Below are 19331 nucleotides of genomic sequence, written 5' to 3'. Positions count from 1 at the left end.
GGGAAGTGGGCTGGTGTGAGTGGTGCCTGTTAAAAATGCAGATTCCTGGACATGCAAGGATAGCAGCCAATAATCTACATTTTACACAGGATATCAAGATAATTTTTATGCATCTAGTGTTTCTGAACCAATGAGCTACTTAAACCAACTCTTGCCATCACAAAGCCGTGAAAACAAGATTTCACTAGTCAATGCATATATAAATATTAATACAATCAAGGAATAAATATTTAAAATGAAAAAGCAAGCAGGTAAAAAGTTCTCTTGTATTATAATCTGGCAGAATTTAGATTCCAGGGTGAATTGTAGCCACGAATGGGGTATTCTCTACCTATAAGAACAATGCTGCATGTTACTGGTATCTATAAGGGAAGCAGTCTTTTCTGTCCTTCAGTGTGAAACAGCTTTCTCTATAGGAGGAATGCCAGCCTTATATAAACACTAAAAGATGTTCTAACACATAACAAAGTTTTTACTTATTCTTTCTCAGTATTTTGATCTTGCCACTACAATTAGGTTGAGTGGTTCTCAAATGTGAGTGCACACTTAGAATTGCCTAAAGATCTTGTAAACACACACACTACTAGGGTCTAAGAATTTGCATTTCTAACAAGTTCCAATATTAATACTGCTGGTCCAGAGACCAAACTTTGAGAAGTGGTTTAATCTAACTCTGGTCTCCTCCCAACCAGTACTTTTTTAAATCCACTGTAAAGTTCAGTGATGCTAAAAATGGCTGCATCTGGCCAATTCTCTAACCATTAACTGCAGGGCTTCTTGTGTAGGACTCTTGCTGCTCAGTATGTTGAGGAAATTCTCATTATTGAAAACTCATATATTGGTGATAAGCAGGCCCTTTGTTGGCAACTCCAAGTAGAAGCACCCTTCTTTATCCCTCCCCCAATTCCTGGCCTTTGTCTGACCTTACAACCCCCACTTCCTACACTGTGCTGACCATCTTTCTGTCCTGTTCTGTAGGAAACTATACTTCCTACAACAGGAAAACTGTAGGAAGGGCAAGAGGTACCTCTGTTCCTGTCTTAGGCAACTACACTTCCTTCAGCCAGAAAGCAAGACAAGCTCCTCCACCCCAGGATTTATTTGGTGATCATGTCACAGGGCTACAGCCGTGCAGATGAACTCAGCAGGGAGCACTGTATCTAGGGGCGAAATAAGATCAAGTATAAACTCAAAGGATTGCCAAGGCCAGTAAATAAATCAGTCAATAAAAAGAAACAAACAAGAGGCATTCAGATCTCAATATTTCCATTCTAGTTCTTTGTGGGAATAAATATAGAACACAGATTTCTCAATTCAGAGGTAGATCCAGAATTTATATACTGCAAATGCGTGTCCCATTCTCTCTAAATGGCTTTTGAATCTACCTCATAAAGGTTTAAAATATACTCCCAGCACCAGATTCTACATAGTAAACTGAACATGTATTCAGTTCATCCTTCCCAAGACAAGAGATTTCAACAAATTCCTGGAAATTGAAAAGCACTTGGGATTAAAGTAAGAAAATGCATTTGGTATAGCTTTAATATCTTTAGATCTTCAGGCACTCAATCATCTTTTAAATTTAAATAGGCAACTGACACTTAATTTGGAGGTCATGTTGAAATCAATTAGGAAGCTTTAAAGGTAACGTTCAACAGTTTATTTTGCTTTGAGATTTCATTTCTTATAAAGGCTAAAATATATATGCTGAAGAAAAAAGTATAAAACTGGAAAACAAATACAGAACTATACCAACACAGAAGGAACCCAAGGACATGTTTAAAGTGTTTGTCATAAGCTGGTTAAATGTTGTAAATACTACATAACATTACAATTTGCCATGTAGCATAAAAAATATGACTTTCTAAAACCATTGTAAGAAAATGACTAGGCCAGGTGCAGTGGCTCACACCTGTAAATCCCCGCATTTTGAAGATCAAGGCAGGTGGATCGCTGGAGCCCAGGAGTTCAAGGTCAGCCTGGGCAACACCAGGAAATGACATCTCTACAGAAAATAAAAAAAAATCAGCTGGGCATGGTGGTACGCACCTGTAGTCCTAGCTACCCAGGAGGCTGAGGCAGCTGGATCGCTTGAGCCTGGGATATTTAGACTGCACTGAGTTGTGATCATGCCACTGCACTCCAGCCTGGGCAACAGAGTGAGACACTGTCTCAAAAATTAAAAAGAAAATGACTAAACACAGCATATACGGTAACCATGGTATTTCCAGAACCTGAAATACTCTCTTATTAGAAAAAGTGTTATGCTACGCTCCAAACCAAAAAGACTTGTTACAAACAATAGTCAAAGTCCTTGGGCATCCATTTCCTCAAATGTGACCACTGAAGGATCTTGATTTGACCAAGATTGCAGACAATACAGAGACTATTGCAGACAGCAAGTACACAGACAGTTCTGTGCTATCTGCCACTTGACAGCAACTGCTAATATAATGCTGCTGCTTTTTAAAGTGTAAATTCTTTGACAAGACATAGTCTTCTGTCATGCTTTTGAATTTATCGTCTGTATTTAGTATAAATGTCCGTTTTCATGGTCTGGAAAGAAGAACCCATTTCTCCTTTGATGAACCAGATCCTAAACACCAAAACAAATCAGGTTTGTACAAAAGCCCGTTCATCACTCTCTACTGAGGTAGTAACTTTTTCTCAGAAATCCTCATATTTAAGTATGTGAATAAGGTAATAAAATATTGTTATTAAACACCAATAGAGAATTTACTGCCTATCATAGGAAATTCCTTGATAGAAGCCACTTCTTATAAACTATCAAATAGATCAGATTCATGAAAAATCTGTATGAGAATCAAGTTAAAACTCCAAGGCTTTTAATGCCACCTACTTATTTTCTATTTTTCAGTGACAAGACTAATGATATAATAACAAAACCTATATCGGCTTATAACTGAATAAAAAAGTTTTGTGTTTTTGATGCTTTGTAAAAGAGATGGGAGTTAGCACCCATTCTTTCTTGATGAATAATGTAGGTTAAGCTCATAGGTGAAAAAACAAGTTCACTGGAAGCATGGAGTATCAAACAAGGGAGGTTTTTTTTTTTTTTTGAGACAGAGTCTTGCTCTGTCACCAGGCAGCAGGCTGGAGTGCAGTGGTGCAATCTCGGCTTACTGCAGTCTCCACCTACAAGGGAGAATATTAAAAGGCATATTCTAGAAGTTGCTTACATCTTCTTTACTGAGTCCACTATAATTAGTTCCCAATTAACATGTACATATGTATATGTTTTAAACAAATATGGACAATAAAAAGCAAAAGAGAACAGGCTGGGTGTGTTGGCTCACGCCTGTAATCCTAACACTTTGGGAGGGCTAGGCAGGTGGATCACTTGAGGTCAGGAGTTCGAAACGAGCTTGGCCGAGAAGGTAAAACCCCGTCTCCACTAAAAATATTTTTAAAAATTAGCCAGGCATGGTGGCAGGTGCCTGTAATCCCAGCTGCTGAGAGGCTGAGGCAGGAGAATCGCTAGAACCAGGGAGGCAGAGGTTTCAGTGAGCCGAGATCGTGCCATTGCACTCCAGCCTGGGTGACTCCGTTTCAAAAAAAAAAATAAATAAAAGAAAAAGAAAAAGCAAACAGACTAGGGAAAAAAGGCAGGGGGGTAAGAAACCTTCTAAGAGTTTTAAGATTTAAGGATATGTTGACATTTCTTCTGCCAACGAGAGACTTTATAATCAGATGCCCAAATGCAAAAGAACTGCTCTAAAAGTACATCACATAGCACAGAAACCAGGGCTTTTGGAGCCCTAGAAAAAAGATCACAAAATCAAATCAAGAGAATATTGAAGAACTATTCACCTAAAAAGTACTATAAAAAAAACAAGCTGGCCCAGCACTTTGGGAGGCCGAGACGGGCGGATCATGAGGTCAAGAGATCGAGACCATCCTGGCCAACACGGTAAAACCCCGTCTCTAGTAAAAATATAAAAAAATTAGCCGGGCATGGTGGCACGTGCCTGTAGTCCCAGCTACTCGGGAGGCTGAGGCAGGAGAATTGCTTGAACCCGGGAGGCAGAGGTTGCAGTGAGCCGAGGCCGCACCACTGCACTCCAGCCTGGTGCCTGGTGACGGAGTGAGACTCTGTCTCAAAAAAAAAAACAAAAAAAAGCTGGATAAATCTCTTGATAAAACACTACAAGAGAGAAGTAAAAGTTCAGATCATGCTAGAAAACAGTCAGCTGAGAAGCACTTAATGGGGGGAGTGAGGAAACAAGCAACCAGAAAGCCTTAGTCCTCGTGTCATTTCAGAAACTCTGAAGCCATCCCAAAACTGCTTTTCCAGCTTGCTCCCTAACCACAGATGGGTAACATTATCTCCATTTCCCCACTCTCAAAATGTCCTCAAAAATGATCAGCACCAACAACCTTCACCTTCACTGCACTTAACAAATTAATGGGTTTTTTCTTTAACATTACAAGATACGCTTTACCTAGTATATAAATTTCTCAGTAGACATAAAAATAGTACATTTCAAATATTAAACAACCAGTAGGAATTATGACCACTGACCCAACTATGTCCTAGCTCTTCATAACCACTATGATGATTACTACACAATCCTGAGAAAACCTGCATCAAAAACTAAGATTGAAAACTAGTTTCTGAAAATGTCTGAGTTACGTCTCTTATTTAGGCAATTATTTCATCCTTTTTGCTGTTTTTTAAGACAATCTTCCTTGTAGAAAAAGTTTTTCTTTCTCATTCTGTCCAAAGATAGAAACAGCGTATATTTTGTCATTTGGTATAAATCTCAATGTAAAATAGAGGTTTATTCTCAAATAGCATGTAAGTTAAATGCGCTACGAGTCAAGAAATAAAAAACATCAGTTTTCAAAAGAATTACTCAACATAATGTCAGACTGAACAATGGTCACTAAGCCTAGTAGTGGAAATAAATACTGCTGTTATGAAACAGGCCTAGATGTTGTTTTTCTTCACTCTCAAAGAAATGTATACTGATCTTTGATATTAATCTGTTTATGAAATTTATAATAGAAAGAAGACCAATGGTCCATTCTTGACATTTTTCACGATGTGGAAGAGCTCCACCTCTGGCATAATTTCAGTAGTCTAACCTCTGAGCACAGGCTCCCAGTCTTCCTACTCTTCCTCTGGCTTACTTGCCTGTTCTTCTTTCTTCTTTCATTGAGACTCCAGTCCCTTAGCTTTAACATTTTCTCCAATCCATCTGCTTCCTCTGACTCTATGACAGTAGTTCTCAAATGGGGCTGATTTTGCCCCTCAGAAGACATTTGGTGACATTTGGGACACTTTTGATTATCACACTAGAGAGAGCTGTTACAGGCATCTAATAGGCAGAGGCCAGAGATACTGCTAACATCCTACAATGCACAGGACAGCCCCCACAGCAGAGAATTACACATGTTTCAGAAGTGGAGACTCCCTGCTCTATGATCTTCTCCTTTTTTAAAAAAAATTTTTGAGACAGTGTCTCCTCATTGCTGTGTCTCCCAGGCTGAAGTGCAGTGGTGCCATCTCAACTCACTGTAGCCTCGACCTGCCAGGCTCAAGCGATCCTCCAATCTCAGCCTCCCCCAGGTAGCTGAGACTACAAGCGTTTACCATCACACCTGGCTAATTTTTGTATTTTTACGTAGAGACAGGATTTCACCATATTGCACAAGCTGGTCTTCAACTCCTGGGCTCAAGGGATCCTCCTGCCTTGCCTCCCAAGGTGCTGGGATGAGTGAACCACAGTGCCTGGCCTCTATGCCCTTCTTTAGAATAACATGGTTCATTTCTTCAAACACTCTTGGAACATTTTAACCTCATGTCTCTTGCTCTTTCATCCTTCTAACACAACTTTTATAAAACCAAATCTTTAATAAATGGAATCATCTACCTCTTCTACTTCTAAACTACTAAGCTCAACAAAAGCTGAATAAATAAATAGCACACTCACAAGACTATCTGACTCTACATATTCATAGATTCCAACATTGGTAGGACACCAACATTCCTAGACAGGCAACCCTTCATGTTTCTCGCTAGTCTCCCCCTCAAGCCCTGTCCTTTTCTCTCGGTGATTATTCTAAACTTCTAACACTTTACTCAATCCCTATCCCAACAAATCAACACAGTATCAGCAAATTCACCTGCCGCACTAAAAAGTTTTTGCTCCATCAGACAAGAACTCCCACATATTTCTTCCCCATCCCACACGCTCACTCACATCTGTGCCTACCCTTCTCCCCATCCCTCCCAAGAGAGTAGAAGTGTCCCTCGCGCCCTGCATAGCCTGAAGGTGGCCTGTGTCTTTTGGTGGCCTCTGGGACCTTGCTTCATCAACCTCCAGCCCCATAAATCCTCAACCTCAGCATCTTCCTGTTTCCAAGAACTTTCCACCTCAGAAACATGCATGTTCCAGTCTCTTCTTACGGGAAAAACCCACAAATGAACAAACTCTCCCTTAAATCCACATCTCCCTCTAATTCTTCTTTCTCTCCTCACAGCCAAATTCCTTAAAAGAACTGTCCTCAGCCAGGTATGGTGGCTGATGCCAGTAATCCCAGCACTTTGGGAGGCCAAGGCAGGTGGATCACCTGAGGTCAGGAGTTCAAGACCAGCCTGGCCAACAAGGTGAAACCCCATCTCTACTAAAAATACAAAAATTAGCTGGGAGTGGTGGTGGGCACCTGTAGTCCCGGCTACTTACAAGGCCGAGGCAAGAGAATTGCTTAAACCCAGGAGGCAGAGGTTGCCATGAGCCAAGACCACGCCACTGCACTCCAGCCTGGGCGACTGGATGAGACTCCTTCTCAAAAAAAGCTTAAAGAACTGTCCTCATTCCCTATCCTCCTTACTCTACCCATATCAGGCCACTGTTCACTGCTCACATCCATACCATGCCACTAAAACTCCATGGTGGAGGCAGATGACTTCCTAGTTACCAAGTGCAGTAGGTTCTTCCAGCTCTTAATTTTGCAGCATTAACACAAATAAAAAGGCCCTCCTTAAAATTTCTCCTTTAGGACTTGTGATACCATTCTTTCCTCTCTATCTTGCTTGCTACCTTTCTTTCGCCCTTCCTTCTCCCACTTCTTAGAGGTTGGTGTGTCCTGTAGCTTTAGCTTCGATGCTTCTCACTTGACTGTGCAAACCATTCTCTAGTCCCTTCAAATCCGTATCTCTAGCTGTGATCTTTTAACTAAGTTTTCCTAGTGAATGACACCACCATCTAACCAGTTGCCCAAGCCAGACTCCTGGGATTATCCTAGATTTCCTAATCTCACCCACATATAATCAATTTCAAAATCAATTTAAGTGTCTCTGCTATCTGTCATATGAGTAGATCCTCTCTGCAGCCTTTCTAATTTGGGGCATTATCTCTCACCCAAAACATAAGAATGGTAACTAAATACATATGAGCAAAAAACTTGGAGGCCTCTCTTATAAATAAGGATGCTACATAAATACAAAGAGGTGTGATTTGAAAGAACATAGAACATTGTTCTTTTTTTTAAAAGGGTTCTATGGATACCCCATTTTTCCTGATGTGATTATTACATATCATATGCCTATAACAAAAATATCTCCCGTATTTCATAAATATATACCCTACTACCTACTCACAAAAATAAAACATTAAAAATTAAACCCTGTAAATAATGGATTCTAATACTATGTGAATACAGTCAAATAATTTAATCATCCCAGGTTCAGACTCCCAGCTGATCAATGAAGAGTAAAAAGACTCTTTGAGCCTTTAACATTCATTCTATAATTCTGCTTCTTTTTTTTTTTTTTTTTGAGATGGAGTTTCGCTCTTGATACCTAGGCTGGAGTGCAATGGCGCGATCTCGGCTCACTGCAACCTCCGCCTCCTGGGTTCAGGCAATTCTCCTGCCTCAGCCTCCTGAGTAGCTGGGATTACAGGCACACGCCACCGTGCCCAGCTAATTTTTTTTGTATTAGTAGAGACGGGGTTTCACCATGTTGACCAGGATGGTCTCGATCTCTTGACCTCGTGATCCACCCGCCTCGGCCTCCCAAAGTGCTGGGATTACAGGCTTGAGCCACCGCGCCCGGCCTAATTCTGCTTCTACCAGACATTACCGACAGTTCACGCCTCCAAATACACACTGTACTTGCTACATACACAAGATATTACTGGTGCCAAAGAAAAACAAAACAAAACAGGCTGATGTGTCTCTACTGATGCCAAAATATATCAAGCACATCCTGATTTCCATCACTTTCTAAAACTAAACCTTCAGTTACAAGTGTCGAATAAGGCCGGGCACAGGGTGGCTCACACCTGTAATCCCAGCACTTTGGGAGGCCAAGGCGGGCGGATCACCTGAGGTCAGGAATTTGATATCAGCCTGACCAACATGGAGAAACCCCATCTCTACTAAAAATACAAAATTAGCCAAGCATGGTGACGCATGCCTGTAGTCTCAGCTACTCAGGAGGCTGAGGCAGGAGAATTGCTTGAACCCAGGAGGCAGAGGTTGCAGAGAGCTATGATTGTGCCACTGCACTCCAGCCTGGGCAACAAGAGCAAAACTCTGTCTCAAAAAAGAAAAAAATATATATCAAATAAATAAAATGTAAGCAAATGAAAAAGCCAAGAATAAAAATCATAATGAAATTGGTTATTTGTATAAAAATGCTATTTCAAAATAATTTCTTCAGGAAATAAACAACACTGAGTGATGAGTTAACAGCAAAATGAGTGCACTATAAACCATTCTAACAGTCAATAACAACATGAGCAAAAAGCTCTTCCTACCCGTAGAACAGTAGAGTGAGAATTGTACAATATCCAAAGTCAAACACCAGAACCATTTACATGCAATATGAGATCACACAAAGTTTCAGGATCTGCTTTTCAAAGACAAGGCTCTCAGAGAAGAATAAGAACTAGGCTGTGGCCGGGCGCAGTGGCTCACGCCTGTAATCCCAGTACTTTGGGGGGCCAAGGCGGGCAGATCACCTGAGGTTGGGAGTTCAAGACCAGCCTGACTAACGTGGAGAAACTCCATCTCTACCAAAAAATACAAAATTAGCCGGGCATGGTGGTGCATGCCTGTAATCCCAGCTACTCAGGAGGCTGAGGCAGGAGAATCGCTTGAACCTGGGAGGCGGAGGTTATGGTGAGCCGAGATGGAGCTATTGTACTCTGGCCTGGGCAACAAGAATAAAACTCTGATTCAAAAAAAAAAAAAAAAAGGCTGTGAAAGTGCAGTCTGAATTCCACTTAAATGTTGTCACCCCAATCAAGTAAGAGGCACCGTGGTTTCCATTTTGACAGTCTGGGTTCAGTTGCTCCTCCACTACCTACTAAGCTCAGATGTAATTTTTAGTTTTAAAGAAAGTAGAAAAGGAGAAGGTAGAGGGAGACCATGACAGGCAAAACAATTTAAACTGCAAATCTGGTACTGGCAAAACCTTAGGATAAATGAACTCAAGCCAGGCTGGGCAGGGTAGCTCACATCTATAATCCCAGCACTTTGGGAGGCTGAGGCAAGCAGAATACTTTAGCCCAGGTGTTCGAGACCAGCCTGGACAACATAGTGAAACCCTGTCTCTACCAAAACTACAAAAAATTAGCCAGGTGTGGTGGTGCACGCCTGTGGTCCCAGCTACCCTGGGAGCTGAAGTGGGAGGTTCTGTTGAGCCTGGGAGGTGGAGGTTGCAGTCAGCCGTGATCGTCCCACTGCACTCCAACCTGGATAACAGAGTGAGACCCCCATCTCAAAAAAATAAAAATTAAAAATAAAATTAACAATATACTGCTTATTCTCAAGTAGTTAACTATGGACACTAAAAGAGTCAATATCAGCTCTTAGCTGGCCTTGGCTTAAAATACATACCTAGGCTGGATGCAGTGGTTCAAGCCTGCAAATCCAGCATTTTGGGAGGCCAAGGCAGAAGGACTGCTTGAGCCCAGGAGTTCAAGACTAGCCTGGATAACACAGTGAGATCCTGTCTCTACAAAAAACAAAGTTAAAAATTAGCTGGGCATGGAGGTGCATGCCTGTGGCCTCAGCTACTTGGGAGGCTAGGATGGGAGAATCACTTGAGCCCAGGAGGTTGAAGCTGCAGTGAGCCAACATCACGACACTGCACTCCAGCCTGGGTAACAAAGGAAAACCTCGTCTCAGAAAAATAAAATAAAATACACATCTCAAAATGGGTACATTCCTTGAAAACTTCAGCAGGAGCATTATTTCCCTTTGTTGATACAGTCAATTTTTAGAACTTTTTGAAGAAAGGAGGAGAGGGAAAGAGAATTGTACTGAGAACATATGTTTATGTGTGGTCAATGCCTAATGGCGAGTTTTTTAAAAAGAGATACTTATGCATATAGAACTATGATAACATAAGTGCAATAGTGTATACTTTTGTAGGGCACAATAAATAAATGTGTAAATCAATTGGTATTAAAAAGTAAAGAGTGTTTCTATGTATTAGTAGACCATAATTTAAACCACTAAAATGGTCCCCACATTCAAAACAGAAATTAAAGGTCCATTATTTTGATACATATAATAAAATGAAATATCCAAGCAAAGTGCCTACTTTATTACAAACACAAGGAAAGTAAATTTAATTAACATTTTCCCAGAATGGCTTAGGATAAAGGATTCCTATTAAGGTAATTTAATTGTCTAGTAAACTCGTAATTATCATATATCAAATATCACTCAAGGAACACTTTTTGTGTTCTTGTTTTGTTTTTTTTGAGACAGAGTTTCGCTCTTGTTGCCCAGTCTGGAGTGCAATGGTGTGATCCTGGCTCACTGCAACCTCCGCCTCCCAGGTTCAAGCGATTCTCCTGCCTCAGCCTCCTGAGTAGCTCAGATTACAGGTATGTGCCGCCACACCCAGCTAATTTTGTATTTTTAGTAGAGATGAGGTTTCTCCAAGTTCATAAGGCTGGTCTCAAACTCCCAATCCCAGGAGATCCGCCCACCTCGGCCTCCCAAAGTGCTGGGATTACAGGTGTGAGCCACTGCGCCCAGCATGAGGAACACTTTTGTAGAACTAAAATGCAATTTTCAAAGACCTAAAGTCAAAACCAGACTAATAATAGCATCAGCAAACACTTATATGGCACTTCCCATATGCCTGGCATTTTCCTAAGCTCTTTACACATGTTAACTCATTTTATCCTCACAAGTCTTCCAAGTACTCTTATTATTTCCATTTTACAAATGAGGAAACAGGTGTAGAGGGGTCAAGTACCTTTCCAGGGCTCACTGTGCTGCTAGAAAGTGACAAAGCTAAGATTTAAACCCTACCAGTCTGGTTACACAGTCTCTGGGTTTAATCGCTATGCTTCACTATCTCTTGGTGATGTGATATTGAGGAATATACTACAAAAAATATAAGCAAACTTGTTTGTTTGTTTGTTTAGACGGAGTCTCACTCTGTTGTCCAGGCTGGAGTGCAGTGGTGTGACCTCAGCTCACTGCAACCTCCACTTCCCAGGTTCGAGCGATTCTCCTGCCTCAGCCTCCCAAGTAGTTGGGACTATGGGCATGTGCTACCATGACCAGGTAATTTTTGAATTTTTAGTAGAGACGGGGTTTCACCATGTTGGCCAGACTGGTCTCAAACTCCTGACCTCAAGTGATCCACCCACCTGGGCCTCCCAAAGTGCTGAGATTACAGGCTTGAGCCACCACGCCAGCTGTCAAACTTAAAATGTAAAGCAGTTTGGGGGCCAAGCTCTGAGAAGATCACCATGTTACAACACAGGACAATATATTATGTTCAGGACTACATAAGGGGAGGTCAAAAATCTACTCAGGATTCTGAGTGTTTAAGATGGCAAGAAATTGTATAGTACATTTTTTAAATTTTCATCTCAAAGAGTCAATATACTTTTCATTTCTAAAGAAGCTCTCAACTGTAAAATTACCCATTCCCTGAGAGCTCCAAACAGCAGGGTTTCACTGCACAATCTTGTTTGCCATTTATCTCATTCTTAAAGATAAGGATGGGGTGTGTATATGTGTGTTTGTGTGTGTGTGTGCAGGAAGGATCACAAATTAAGCTTTCCAGGTGTTTTAACTCCAGGAATATGGGAACAATACAGTATTAAAGATATTAAAAAGTGTCAAATCATTTGCGTAGGTGTACAAACTCATAAAATTGTGTGTAACTATTGTAAAAAGTCTAAAATTTCATCATTAGCAGAGTTCTTTAAAAAACAAGGAAAGCGCAGGCTTTAAAGTCTCATTGGCAGACCTAAATTTTAAATCTTGGTTTTGCCATTTAGTTAACTGTGAATTTTTAGCAAGTCAATTTCACATAACCAAACTTCAATTTCCTACTCTGTAAGGTGGGAGTAATAATTCCTAACTCAAAAGGTGGTTGTATTAAGTAAAGAGAAAACATATGCAAAGTGTTGAACATAGTCCCTGGTATAAAGCAGATGGGCCAACAATAAGCAACTATTATACCCTAACCTTATTCTACTTTGTCCCTCAAATATTGGAAGAATCTAATCTTCCCAGTTAGCAAGTCATTGGTAGGCTTACCAGAATTATACGAAGTACAATATACACTATTCAAAATGGAACAGACTAAAAGTATTTAAAAAATACAAAACCAACCATCAATGAGATCAAGGATTTCAGAATTCTGCTTCTCATCCCATATACCCAGCGTCTATTCTGTCAGGTTTTGTAATAACCCATATTATTTCTTTATCAACCATATGAACCTTATTGGGTTTTTTTGTTGTTTGGTTTTTTGCGATCTAAACATCCCTAGCGGGTTATGTTACTTATTTTGAGAGCTACCTTTGCAAGAGTAATTGTCATCATTGCTCGAAAACCAAAAAGAAATCCAGGTACAAGGGGCATTTTATGCAATGCTATTAACTGTTCCATGCATCTCAACAGTAGATTGGATCCCAAGTGGATCTTTTATTATCACAATAGGTAATCACATTACTGTGCCACCCCTTCCCCGCCCATGCATGCGTTAATGAGCAAAACTCCAGACTAACAGAGTATGAATGTTCTATAGGGACAACAAAACTCAAAACTTGGTGCTCTCAGTAAAGCTCCTCCGGGGGAAGGAAAGGTGGATGGGTTTCACTGCAAGTGGAAATGAATCGAATCGGAAACTGTTTTGCCTATTTAAGACTGGAAATGAGTCCTGTGGGGCTAGAAGCCGAGACCGGCAGGTGACCGAGGGCCTGGAGGGAAAAGACCAAGGAGGAGGCACCCAGAGGCTGAGAAAGGTCTGTGCCGCCGGGGAGAACACAGCCAGGGCCCATGACCCCTCTACAGCTGAGGTGGTGAGATGTGACCGCTCCGCCCAGTCCCCAGAATGTGTTTCAGCCCCAGGAATCTGGGAGAACTGAGGAGGGGATGGGAGTCCTCGCTGGTCGAGCAAACGTGAGGGTAAGGGAGGGTTCCTCGTCGCCTTCAGAACGGAATGGTGCTGTCCCCGCCGCCATCCCGACGCCGGAGGTGAGAAAGGCAGGGACCCAACAGAGAGCGAACAGGTTACCTGTCTCAGCCGCCTCCCACGGTTCTCCACTTCCGCAGACTCGGGATTACTACGGCACGCGCTGAGTGACGTCATCCACGCGCGCCCGGCGCGGCAGTCCGCCTGGCCCGTCTGGGCCCGCCTTCCGCTAAGCCCGCCCCCTTGGGACGATAGGGCGGGAACTGGCCGAGGGAGGTCTGCGCAGGTGCGGCCGTAGGAGGGAGGGAGCAGCTTGGCTTGCTAGGGCTTGTGGGGCGGCTCTGGTACCCTACTATTAGTAATTACAAAACCTTTATGACACTTAAGAAAAAAAATCATCAGTCTGGGCAACATGTGGAGGCTCCGTCTCTACAAACAAATTTAAAAATTAGGCGAGTGTGGTGGCGTGCACCTGTGGTCCCAGCTACTCGGGAGGCTGAGGCAGGAGGATTGCTTAGGCCCACGAGGTCGAGGCTGCAGTGAGCTATGAACGTGCCACTGCACTCCAGCCTGGGCCACAGGGCGAGACCCTGTTTTGAATAAAATAAAATTTTAAAAGTTACTGAAATACAGATGTGCAATTCTTTTCCTTAGCCTACTCTCACCTCTGCTGCATGTGACTTTTGTTCATATATTCATTCCACCACAATTTAAGGTCCTCCTGTGTGCCAGGCAAGCACCGTTAACAGACGCTGGGGAAACAACCGGGAACAAGACGGACACTGTGCCTACCCTAACAGAGATTACTTTCTACTTGAGACAGGAAACATTAAATGTAGAAGGAAAATAGTAAGTTGCTGAGAAAGTAAAGGAAGACAGGTGATCTTTCGATTGGAGATGTCAAGAAAGTGCCCTCTGAAGAGGCTCAGTAAACTGAGAAGAAGCCAGCTCTGTGGAGATCTGAGGAAAGAACAGTCAAGAGAAGGATCTACATGTGAGCAAGCAATGGGGAAGGGGCAGAATGTGGTGCCCTGGAGAAAGTGAAAAAGTAGGCCAGGGGAAAAACAGAGGATGAGATCAAGGCAAGGAGAGTTCCCATCATGCACAGACTTTCTGTCCCTGTGAGGAATACGGAGTTTATTCCAAGTGTATGGGAAACTAGTGAAGAGTTTTCAACATGTGAGTAACAAGATCTAGTTTTATAAGATCACCCTGCTGGCTGCTGTGTATACATGGAACTTTTGAGAATCAATTAAAAAGGATGCAAAGACAAGAGTTGCTTTTGCAATGAGCAGATAACAAATGATAGAAATGGACAAATTTCAGGAATAATTCTGAGGTAGATGTGACAGACTTGGAGATGAGTTTAGATAAGGGAGATAAGGAAAAGAAAAGTGTCAAAAACAACTCCTAAATTTGGGGCCTAAGCAAATAGCTGGATAATATAGCTAAAACAAGGTTTTTTTTCTCCTCCTTTCAAACCCGATTCCTTTGCTTCTTCGTTGCCAAGTGGGTCCCCTAGGTTCTCCTCTCACCTCTCTCTCTCTCCTCAGTTTCTATCCCTGGCTTCCACTTTCCCTTTTCCTGAGCTTTTTATTCCCTTGGCTTTCTTACGTTACATCAGAGGCTGCAAACTCCAAAGCCTACATGAGCCAGGCAGTTAACACAGAGGAGTGAGCCCAGGGGAACAGACTGTGGTGCTCTGGAGCTCGAGGTCCCTACACAGCTCTGTGGATTTTTGCCAACCAGGAATGCTGACCCAGTATGGCAGATCCTCTCTTTAAAAGACAAATCGATATGCAGATATTAACATAAAATCTCCCAAATTTTAAATGTTGCTCACTAATTCACATTTTATTAAACGTTTGTTTTGGACCAAACAAAACACATCTGCTGTCCATATGAGGTCTGCAGGCCTGCACCAACTTTGCCTCCTTGGTGTATATTTTCCCAGGGTGGTGACTTTGTCTCTTGTCAGGTGACTACCACCTGTAAGTTTGTAAGCTGACAACTCCCAAGTCTATCTTTCCATTCAAACCTTTTTTAAAATGTCTTATTCAGGCTGGGTGCACTATCTCACACTTGTAATCCTAGCACTTTGGGAGGCCAAGGCAGGCAGATCACCTGAGGTCAGGAGTTGGAGACCAGCCTGGCCACCATGGTGAAACCCTGTCTCTACTAAAAATACAAAAATTAGCTGGGCATGGTGTTGGGCATCTGTAATCCCAGTTACTCAGGAGGCTGAGGCAGGAGAAGCGTTTGAATCCAGGAGGCAGAGGTTGCAGTGAGCCGAGGTTGTGCCACAGCACTCCAGCCTGGGTGACAGGGCAAGACTCTGTCTCAAAAAAAAAAAAAAAATTCTTATTCAAATATCCAGATTCCACTTAAACATCAAGCTAGCATTTTAAAACCTGAACTCATCCTCTATCCCCATCCCCAAACCTTACTTACTCGTGTATTTTTGTCTGAGTTAATTGCATCAATATCCACTCAGTCCCCCAAGCCTGAAATCCAGGATCATCCTAGACTTGTCCCTCTTCGTCATCCCACAGTCCAGTCAGTATTTATCACATCCGCTCATCACCTCCATCCTTAATAACTCTTGCACTTGCTCAAACCTTCATCATCTTTCTTGGGGAACCTCAGTTTTCTCACTTATAAAATGAGAAGATGGAACTAGATGATTGCTAAGACGTATTCATTTCTGTCTTGTAGCCACCAAACATGTCAGAATAGTTTCCTGGAATTGGGGGTTTTATCTCATTGGGTTTTTTCTTGTTATTTTGCCTGGCTATTGTAATGCCAAGATAATTGTGACCAGCTTGACAGGGAAAGTGATTTGATGGAAATAAATACAAAATGAAATTAACAGTGGCCAAAACATTGAAAACTGGAAAAATTAAGAAAAACAGATATGGTAAAATTTGTCACTTAAAAAAATCCATCAAATCTTTTTGACAAGATTTAGATCTACAAAGTTTGAGCAGAAAAACAATTGGTCTTGGTTAATTAACCACAAAAAAGAAAGCTCATAATGTCAGAAACTCTAATGACTATAATTTGTCATGAAGACAAAAAGTAATGCTAAATTGTGACTTCAATGGGAAGAACTGGAACTGATTCCAGTGAAAATAATTTTAGTAAAGTAGAAAAATGAGAAACAGTTATATAAATGTTATATAACAGTTTGTATGTAATATATAATTTAAAACAAAATATAAAGATGAATTTTTTATACATTTTCAAAATGAAATTTGCTGTAGGACATACTTTTATTGATTCAAATCATTGATGCAAATATAATTTTGATTTAAATGTTTGTGTTTCTATATACAAAATCAACACCTCACAGAGTCAAAGTGACATGCGTCAACATCTTGTATTCATTTGGTTACTACTGAGAATACTTAGTGTTCCACTTGCAAAACTTGTATTTATGAGTATTCATGTCACAAGCAGAGATACATCCCTAAGGTCTGGGCTTAGGGGTAAGTACTCCCTAGTGGATATGATTTTCATTAATGGGATATGATTTTCATTAATGACTTTTTTTCCCTCTGATGCTGTCAACTCCATGAAGTCTGCTCATATCCTCACTGAGATTTAGTGCATTGGATTCAAGTACAAAAGAATCTCTGACAAAATTAGCCCAGATGAACTAAGTTCAACAGAGGAGAGGATGGCAGAGATTGCTGACTGGGCCTCAGTATCCAGGTGTTGCTGTTGTTGTTGTTTTGTTGTTGTTGTTTCATAATACTACAACCCTCAAGCTTTAGGTAATATAATATATTTATTTTCACTGGGTACATGGCCACCCAGAAGAAAGACTTTTTGCAGCCTCCCTTGCAGCTAGCTGAGGCCCTATGACTGTGAACTGGGAAACAGCTGTAAGAGAAAGTATGATGTAGCAAGATGTGACAACCGTTTTTTTTTTTTTTTTTTTTTTTTTTTGAGATGGAGTTTCACTGTTGTTACCCAGACTGGAGTGCAATGGCGCGATCTCAGCTCACCACAACCTCCGCCTCCTGGGTTCAAGCAATTCTCCTGCCTCAGCCTCCCGAGTACCTGGGACTACAGGCACGCACCACCATGCCCAGCTAATTTTTGTATTTTTACTAGAGACGGGGTTTCACCTTGTTGACCAGGATGGTCTCGATCTCTTGACCTCGTGATCCACCCGTCTCAGCCTCCCAAAGTGCTGGGATTATAGGCGTGAGCCACCGTGCCCGGCCTTGACAACCATTCTTACCAAACAGATACAACAAAAGTTCGTGTTCTTTTTTTCCATCTTCCTTCCTTTTGATTGAAATGCAGATGTGTTGGCTTGTCTCAGAAGCCATTTTAGATCATAAATTCAACCCTCAGAGCATTATAGGAAAGCAGCAAGATAGAAGGAGTTGGGTCCCTGAGGACTTTGTGGACAGAGCCACCACACAAGCTCCACTTTAACCAGGAGAAATAAGCTGCTATTTCATATAAGTCACTTTATTTGGGGTCTGTTTCTTTCACCAAATCTAATGCTAACTAATTCTAACTGAAGGACTAGGAGTCAAAAGAAAAATACACAGTAAAGGCATTTGCAAATTTCACCCAGACTGAAACTGTCTTTGCAAAGATTATGACAGTGGGAAAAAATCTAGCATGGTTGACTCCATCTTGCTTCCAGCCTCGCAGGCTGGCTGTCCTCGCTCACTCCTGGGTGTAGGCCAAGCTAACCATGGGAGGAAGTTATAGTTTAGCTTTGAAGCAAGGATGATAATAGTCCCTCCCTCAAAGTCCTCTTTGTTCAGGGACTGAAACTGCCTCTGTATGAATAACAAAAGTCCACTAGGTTACGATTGTGGAAGGGGCCTTAATCTGCTAGGACGTAGGTGTAATTGAACGATAACCAGCCATTGTTCCCTAGCTTGCTTTCTGGTCTAATCCCTTACTGGTCAGGAGTCTAAAGCTGGAGGTCACAAGATTTGGGACCTGCCCAATTGCTCATGTAGATAGCATCATTATTGTAGAACCTAAGATTGGCCTTTTGAGATGTTTCTCAGACTTTTGCATTCTGGGACCAACTGACTGCACTTGGACCAATGACCCAGGACTCAGCCAGTCCTGTGGCCCCACCCAGAAGCTGACTCAGCACATGAGGACTGTTTTCCACACCCCTATGATTACATCCCCAACCAATCAACAGCACCCATTTCCTAGCCCCTTGCCCACCAAATTATCCATAAAAACCCTAGCCTTGGCCAGGCACAGTGACTCATGACTGTAATTCCAGCACTTTGGGAGGTTGAGGTGGGCAGATCACTCTGAGGTCAGGAGTTTGAGACCAGCCTGGACAACATGGTGAAACCCCATCTCTACTAAAAATACAAAAAATTAGCTGGACGTGGTGGTGCACACCTGTACTTCCAGCTACTCAGGAGGCTGAGGCAGGAGAACTGTTTCAACCTGGGAGGCAGAGGTTGCAGTGAGCTGAGATCATGCTATTGCACTACAGCAAGGGTGACAAGAGCAAAACTCCATTAAAAAAAAAAAAAAACCTTCTAGGTTCTTGGGGAGACAGATTTGAAAATTAACTCAGCCTTCCACTTGGCCAGCCATTCAATCACTATAACTCTTTATTTTCTGCAAAAACCTGTTCTCAGTGCATTGACTTTTCTGGGCAGTGGGCAAGATCAACCTGTTGGGTGATTACAAGACCTGAAAAGCGTGAAGAAAGATCCTCTTGAAGAAAGTGGTGGCTCATTTCTGATCCCAAACCATGAGAACAGAAAACAAAGGTCTGGAAGATATGTTGCCTAAAGGAAATAACTCCTAAATTCAGTTTCTTAAAGCAAATATTTTAGCAAATACTTTGTAGCCTCATTTATCGTATCCTACCCAACATCCCCTCTTCCCCCTACTA

The 19331-nt window shown here is 41.8% G+C and overlaps 1 protein-coding gene across 13 annotated transcripts in view; it reads right to left on the bottom strand.

Moving 5' to 3' along the window:
• AOPEP (aminopeptidase O (putative)) overlaps nt 1–13597 on the bottom strand; it is a 358110-nt gene extending 344513 nt beyond the window's left edge. For all 13 annotated transcript variants that reach the window (XR_001108893.2, XR_010337006.1, XM_012461952.2 and 10 more), the window contains exon 1: nt 13532–13597. The gene's annotated coding sequence lies outside the window, so the exon portion shown is untranslated. The remainder of the gene's footprint in view (nt 1–13531) is intronic.
• Nucleotides 13598–19331: the final 5734 nt, after the last annotated feature.

The sequence above is a fragment of the Aotus nancymaae genome, unplaced genomic scaffold (genome assembly GCF_030222135.1).
Source record: "Aotus nancymaae isolate 86718 unplaced genomic scaffold, 86718_ANA_hifiasm-v0.15.2.pri h1tg000041l, whole genome shotgun sequence".
NCBI classification, from domain to species: Eukaryota; Metazoa; Chordata; class Mammalia; order Primates; family Aotidae; genus Aotus; species Aotus nancymaae.
This window is presented reverse-complemented; position numbering and strand designations above follow the sequence as displayed.